This window comes from Pteropus medius, unplaced genomic scaffold (assembly GCF_902729225.1).
Source record: "Pteropus medius unplaced genomic scaffold, Ma_sr-lr_union100, whole genome shotgun sequence".
Lineage (NCBI taxonomy): Eukaryota > Metazoa > Chordata > Mammalia > Chiroptera > Pteropodidae > Pteropus > Pteropus medius.
In genome coordinates, this window is record NW_024349800.1 from 56,817,944 (window position 1) to 56,824,967 (window position 7,024).

The 7,024-nt window shown below is 41.2% G+C and overlaps 1 pseudogene; it reads right to left on the reverse strand.

The window, feature by feature from the left end:
• Positions 1–4,754: 4,754 nt before the first annotated feature.
• On the reverse strand, positions 4,755–4,872 carry LOC120622574 (uncharacterized; annotated as a pseudogene).
• Between the last annotated feature and the right edge of the window lie 2,152 nt (positions 4,873–7,024).

The window sequence follows — 7,024 nt, forward strand, 5'->3', positions numbered from 1 at the left end:
GGCACTTAGGGAAAAGAAGTCCGAACGTCACACCATGGCCTGAAAGGCCCCAACTGCCCTCCTGATCTCATTTACTATCTTTCTTACTTCACTCTGAACACTAAAATTCAGGTACCCTGTCTGCTTTCTTTTTGTTCTAGAATACGGAAAGCTCAGTCTCACCTGTTGGCCGTGCACTTGTTTTCTCTGCCTGGAACTGTGTGACTCTAGATTTTTGTGTACCTGGCTCCTCAAATCTTTCAGGTCAATTCAAATGTTATCTCTTCAGAAGGCCTTACGTAACCCAATTTAAAAAAAGGTTCTCAGTCTTCTATCATTGTTTTATTTTTATCACTATACTTTTGACTCTCCGAATTACCTTGTTTACTTTTGTTTGTTTGTTTACCTGTTCATTGTCTCATCTGTCTCCATCTTTTAGAAGTTAACCTCCGTGCAGACAGGAAGTCGTACGTCTTATTCTCCACGTTTCCCCAGTGTCCAACCTTGAGGCTTTCATAGTATTTGCTCGATAAATATGTATTTATAGTTGAATGAATGAAAGAGATTGCTTACTATGAAATTTCACAAACTGCTTTCTTCCTGGTGCCATTCATTCAACAAGTTCATGTTTTAATCAGTATAATGCTTCATCCTGCTTTTTATAATTTATTTGGTTGTAAGAGTGAGATACTTACAATTCTCGGAACACATCTCTGGGCCATGCCCTCCTTTTACTTTCTCGACAATCTAAAAAACTTTGTCATCTTTTCGACTCCTACCCAGGCCCAAGATTTGCTACGTTTGTTACCCTTACTTCTCAGTTCATCACCCCACCTTCTGTACTGCTTTGAAACTTTGTGCATGATCGTACTCTATGATAATACATTTCATATTATCTTGTACATTGTATTTTGCGTATCTATTTCTCTTAAACTGTAAGACTTTTAAGAGTAGAGATGGAACATTATATATTGCTGTGTCCCTAATAAGCACATCGCATAGGCACATAATAAAGGCACCGATTCACTCAGAAAACATTTGCTTAGTGTCCACTGTGTACCGGGAATGGCTTAAAGTACTAGAGAAAGAACAAGAAACATGAGAACGTTCCCATACTCATGAAGCTTATGTTTTAGTGAGAATATAATAAAAAATATTAATTTTACATATAAACTAACTTGGGCCCTGATAGTACATATGACTCGATACTAAGTTTAGACTGCAAATAACTCATCTTTTACAAAATATTTAAAAATTTATTTAAAAATTTTAGAAATCTTCTAAAGTGAAAATGCCTATGTTTTTAAGTTTTAATGTACATATCTAATTCCAGTGCAATAACCCAGACATTATATTAAGAACACTTGATTTCTAGTCTGTGCGATTGGACTGAATTTAAGGTTAGGAATCTGGGCTTCGTATCTGGGATGCTACACAGTATCGCAAATCATAGATATGCTTTTCTTGACATTACCTTCACCTGGGCATTTATATAAATTCTATTTCATTCACTGCATGTGAATGTTATAGATTGAAACCTCTGTTTCTGAGGATCTTGCATCGGTCTGCACAGTCCTCCTGCATAAAAACCGTAGAGAGAAGATTGGATGTGTCTGTATGGCAGAGGAGTTAAAACCAAAGGTTTCCGCTCCAGACTGGGTTTAGATCTCAGCTCCACCACTAGCTAGCTGTGTGACCTTGAGTGAGAGAGTTAACTTGTCTATTGCTAAATTTCTTTTTCTTTCTCTCTCTCTTTTTTTTTTTTTTTTGTAAAATGAGGCTAAATACAATACTCGTCATCTTGGGTCATGATGTGCTGTAAGCTGAGTGAGGTATGCAGCCTAAAGTTTTCCATATACAAAAAGGCATACACGTTGCTTCTCCCTCCACAATGGCCCATGGGTTGTGTTATGACAAACCATTAACCCCGCTTCTCTAAGCACCAATCTATTCTGTAAAAGAGAAATGCCGCCTACCTCGGAGGTGGTATATTCGTCGGCTAGGGCTACTCTAACGATACCACAGACTGGGTGGCTTAACCACCAGAAAATTCTCATGGTTCTGGAGGCTGGAAGTTCAAGATCGAGATGCCAGCAAGGGTGGTTTCTGGTGCAACCTCTCTCCCTGACTTGTAGATTGTCGCCTGCCCACTACATCTTCCCATGGTCCTTCCTCTGCGTGCACGTGTTTCTGGTGTCTCTTCTGCTTCTTTTAAGGACACCAGTCTCATGGGATGAGGGCCCCACCCTGATCACCTCATTTAACCTCAATTCCCTCCTTAAAGGTGCTGTCTGCAAATGTAGTCATATTGAGGGTTAGGGCTTCGATGTATGACTTTTGGGAAGACATGGTTCAGTGCATAACTGAGTTCATGAGGACTATATGTGGAGTGCCTAAAGAAGTGCCCAAAGCATCACAAATTGATCCTCAATGATTATTGACTTTTTTATTAAAAAACTTGGCAGACCTAGTTGCTAGCAATTAGAATATGCAGGGCGGAGGGTCAGATCTTGGACAATAGTGACCCCATAATGGCAAGGTCATATGATTTGTCATTATAATTACCCTTCATTCTACAGGAGCAGAGAAGTACATTGGTTAGTAGACCCCAGAGCTCATAAGGTCAGAGTCAGCTTCCGAGTCAGGTTGGCTTTCTCCAGGGCATGGGGTCAGTCATATTCGATTACCACTGTACCACGCAGCCACCTGTCCCAGGGACGGTCCCTGCTATTTGTCCTCACTGGAGCTTGGCCGCGCTTGAAGGAAAGCCTACAAAGTAGTCATCAACTTGAGAGCTTTGATAGAAAACTGGCCACAGACCTTGCCACCGTATCTGTGGGAACCTTTCCAAGCATAAAGATGTGTGGGCTGATTACTGCGTTTGAAAATTGAAGATTGAGGTTAGTACATACAGGTGCTTGGGACGTCTGATTTGCCTTTAAGTTTGACTTCTGGAAACCCCTAGCTTTGAAGCTTTTAGCATAAAACCACTTAACCATGAAAACGGCAGAGTCAACATTAACACCATCAGCTCAGATGCTGGCGCAGGGAAAAGGATGTTCTGGCCTCGGGCTTGAGGGGGCAAGTGCGTGGCCTGGGAGTGCACACACACCCCTGGTCCCCCGAGATGCTCTCTGCAGACTTTCCTGGGGAAGGTGAAGGCGAACAAATACCCCAGCAGAGCCCGCCTTTTCTGGACAGTGAAGGGCGGTTAACTCCAGCCTCCTCGTCCTCTAACCCTTTCTCCCATCTTTGGTGGTCTTTGACTCTTGTTACCCTTGCCCACTAATTCTGCTCTTCAGTAGAGATATGCCCCCCAAAATTATACCTCAGGACATATGAATCATTGAGCCAAAGAACCTAAGAGCTTAAAGGAAAACATGATAATATGTTCAATATATTAAAAAGAAATGGAAACTCAACAAAATGCAGTCTCTTCCCTGAGAATACTCAACATTTTAGTTTATGGCAGAGATGTGATTAAAAGCAAACCTCCTGAGTCCCAGACCAGGACTCTATATTATGCTATGGTTAAAAAAAAAAATGAGAACTAGGCTTAATTTAGTCCCTATACCAAGCTTATTGTAATTTGCATGGTTAAGCAAAAAATTTAAAAAATATGTTGTTAAGAATGACGTGGAGAAATGTACTGGATCTTCATACTTGTTCGAAGATCTTTCCAAACTGTTGTAGGCAGAATTCTCGGATGGCACCCCGTACGATCCTTTCCCTCTGTGTGGGGGCAGGACTTATGAACGTGGTAGGACATCACTCCCATGATTAGCTGACCTTACATGGAAAAGTTTAAGAAAATTTTGCAGATGTAATTAAGGTCCTTATCAATTGACTTTGAGTCATTCGAAAGGGAGATGGTCCTTGTCGAGCCTGGCTTTATCAGGTGAGTGTTTAAGAAGTCAGAAAGCTCTGAAGAGAGGTAATCCTCCTGGCTTTCAAGGAGCAGGCCACCGTATGTTCTGCAGAGTCGAGAAAAAGAATTCTTCCAACAATCGTGTGAGATTGGAAGAGGACCCCTGGCATCATCAGATGACAGTGTAGTTGTGGCTGACATCTTGTGAAACCCTATAGAGAAGACCATGCTAAGTCATACCCAGACTCTGACATGCAACAACTGTGAGGCAACAAATGGGTGTTATTTTAGCTTCCAAGTTTATGATAATGTGTTTACAGCAATCTGTAACTAACAAATTTGGGTATCTGGAAGTGGAGTACTGCTCTAACAAAAATCTAAACATATGTGAGAGCAGCTTTGAAATCGGGCAGTGGACAGAGACTGAAAGGATTTTGAGGTGCATAACAGAGAAAGCCTGAATTGTCTTAAATAGACTGTAAGCAGAAATGTGAACTTTGAGGATGCTGCTAGTGAAGGCTTAAAAAGAAGAGAAGGACATGTTTTTGGAAACTGGAAGAAGGCTGCTTCTTATCATCTTGTGGCGGAAAGTTTAGCGAAACGGTCTCATGCTGTTATGTGGAAAGCTGAACTTATAAGTGATGAACCCGGTTGTTAGCAAAGGAGATTTTCAAGCTGCTGTTTTCTTCTTGTTGCTCATAGTAAAATATTAGAGGAGAAAGAAAAATTGAAAGAAAAATTGGGAGAAGAACTATAGAAGAAACCCTAAAGTAAGACCTTTGGATCTTAAAAATTTGGCCTATAACAGGTTTTGTATAGCCCTTGAGCTAAGAATAGTTTTTATATTTTTAAAAAACTAATTTAAAAAAAATAAATAGATTTTGTTTGTTTGTTTGTTTGTTTTCTACGTCTACAGCATCTGGTCTTCCTAGGTGGTTCCCATCCAAGTACTAACCAAGCCCGACTCTGCTTAGCTCCCAAGATCAGATGGGATCAGGCTTGTTCAGGGTGACATGGCCGTAGACTAATTTTTAAAAAATAGAAAACGAAGAATATGCAACAGAGGCTCTTTATAGTTTGCAAAGCCTAAAATAATTATTACCAGATCCTTTACAGAAAAGGTATGGCCATGTCCGTCCTTGGAAATGAAAGTTGAACCTCTCAGAGTAAGTCAGTAAGTCTCTGGGATGTCATTACAGTCACAACAGGATGGAAATGGAAGGATGGGACAGATTACGGTCGACACATTCTGAACAAAGGAGAAGGAAGCAAATTCTTAACAGAATCAACTCTAGTGATGAGAAAGACATTCAGGAGACTCTGGTCTTTTATCCAGCTTTTAGTTGGAGCTGCATTTACTCCAGTTCAGAGAAAAAGTCATCAACCTTAACTCAGATCCCATCTCCTTAATGTACTGAAGGGAGCTGTCAGATAAAGCAATAGCGTTGTTCATTAAAATGAACTTTGATGATTTTGTGGCTATATTTGGAGGCTTGGATTCTGGTGATCTCTGAAGACCCATGGAGAAAAAGACATACACAAAGAGGCTTGTTTTTGTTTCCAAGGTATCGCTTACTTGAGAACATTTTCTTATTCTCTGTGTACAGCAGACATAACAATGTTGACAAAGAAACAGTGCATGTGGGGAGAGGGCGGGGAGGAGGGAGTATGATTAGTAGAAGAGCCTTGGCCTTGGAATCAAGACGCTTGGGCCCGCCATTTACCATTTCTTCATCTTAATTTCTCCATGTGTAAATTGGAGAGAGAGTTGAAATAGGCCAGTGGTTTTCATACTGAATTCAGAAAAGCACAGGTTAGACAGGAAGTCCTTCAGGAACCATCATTGGGTTTAAGGAGAAAATAGCACATAAGCCAGGTCCCCAACTGCCCATGCAACCAGAGAAGCTCCGCTGTTATATCTTTTACATATCAGATTTTGCATAAATTTTCTTATCTAAAAAAAGACTCTACTGTCTAAAAATAAAAAATAGAGATCCTTACGTTTCTCCCTATCACTTGTAATCCAAAAATTCTGTAATCTATCCCCTTTTATCAGGATTTTAGACAAGTAACCTGGGCAGCAAGGAGGCAAGAGGCCAGACAGGATGCCTGGGCAGTGAGAATATCTTAGTGCGGGGATATTTCCTCTTCCTATCAGGATGCTCTACATATTCCTGCGGTCAAGTTCAATGGTAAATCCCAGGGCAAAGGCAGCCTGTCACACAGCGTCTCCTCACACTCGTCAAGTTCCAGAATATAAATTCTACAGCATTTAATCTGGGGACACTCTTACGGAGTCTCTGTTCAGACCACTTCTTTTAATAGGTTAGAAATCTAAGGACATGGTCAGAGAATAATTTATTATTTAGAGTATGAGGTAAGCTGCCATGGATGAAAAACAAAAGACTCAGAAAAAAAAAAAAAAAACAACAATAAAACAGAAATGGCTTAAATCGAAGCAGACTTGTATTTCTCTGTTTTGTGGGAGTGCCAAACTGGGTAGCTGAGGGCTCGAGGAGCTAGTCTGCTGCTGTTCTTAATGTGTGATTTCTGTCTCTAGGGCCAAGGTGGCCAGTGGAAGTAGAAAGAGGACAGGCGGGCATCTTTGTTCGCATCGGTCAGGCAAAGAGTCAAACGTTCTAAGACAGGGAAGGGGCGGGTGACGGGCAGCACCGGCTCAGCCATGCAGGCAGCCTTGATTGATGGTTCATCTTGAGAGTGGTCTGGCCTATGAAGAAGCTTAACTGGCAATAACTGGATAACATCAGAAGCTTCTGGACATAAAGGCAGCATGTTCTCTGAAAAGACCAGATTTCCACTTATATTTAAAACTCTCAGAAAGTTCAGGGCATATAGACATTTACTACAGGTAATTCACAAGTCAAAAATCCGTTCCTTCGTTCCATCGCATCCCTAGATATAGATTCTGCACTGGGCCCTGGATTCTGAGCCATCCAGGAGTTAGATCAGCAGAGAGAAAGATAAAAGGCCATTTTGGTTGAAGAGGATAGAGGAAGCTACAAAATGAAGGCTTTGGATTTTTTTTTGTTTTATCGGAGGAGATATTTGTGATCCCAGGAGACAACTAAACATTGGGACAACCCTTCAGCCACTTGGAGACCACAGAGGTAGCGGTGAACCCTGGCTGCTTAGATTTCAGGCCGGTGGTCTTGATGT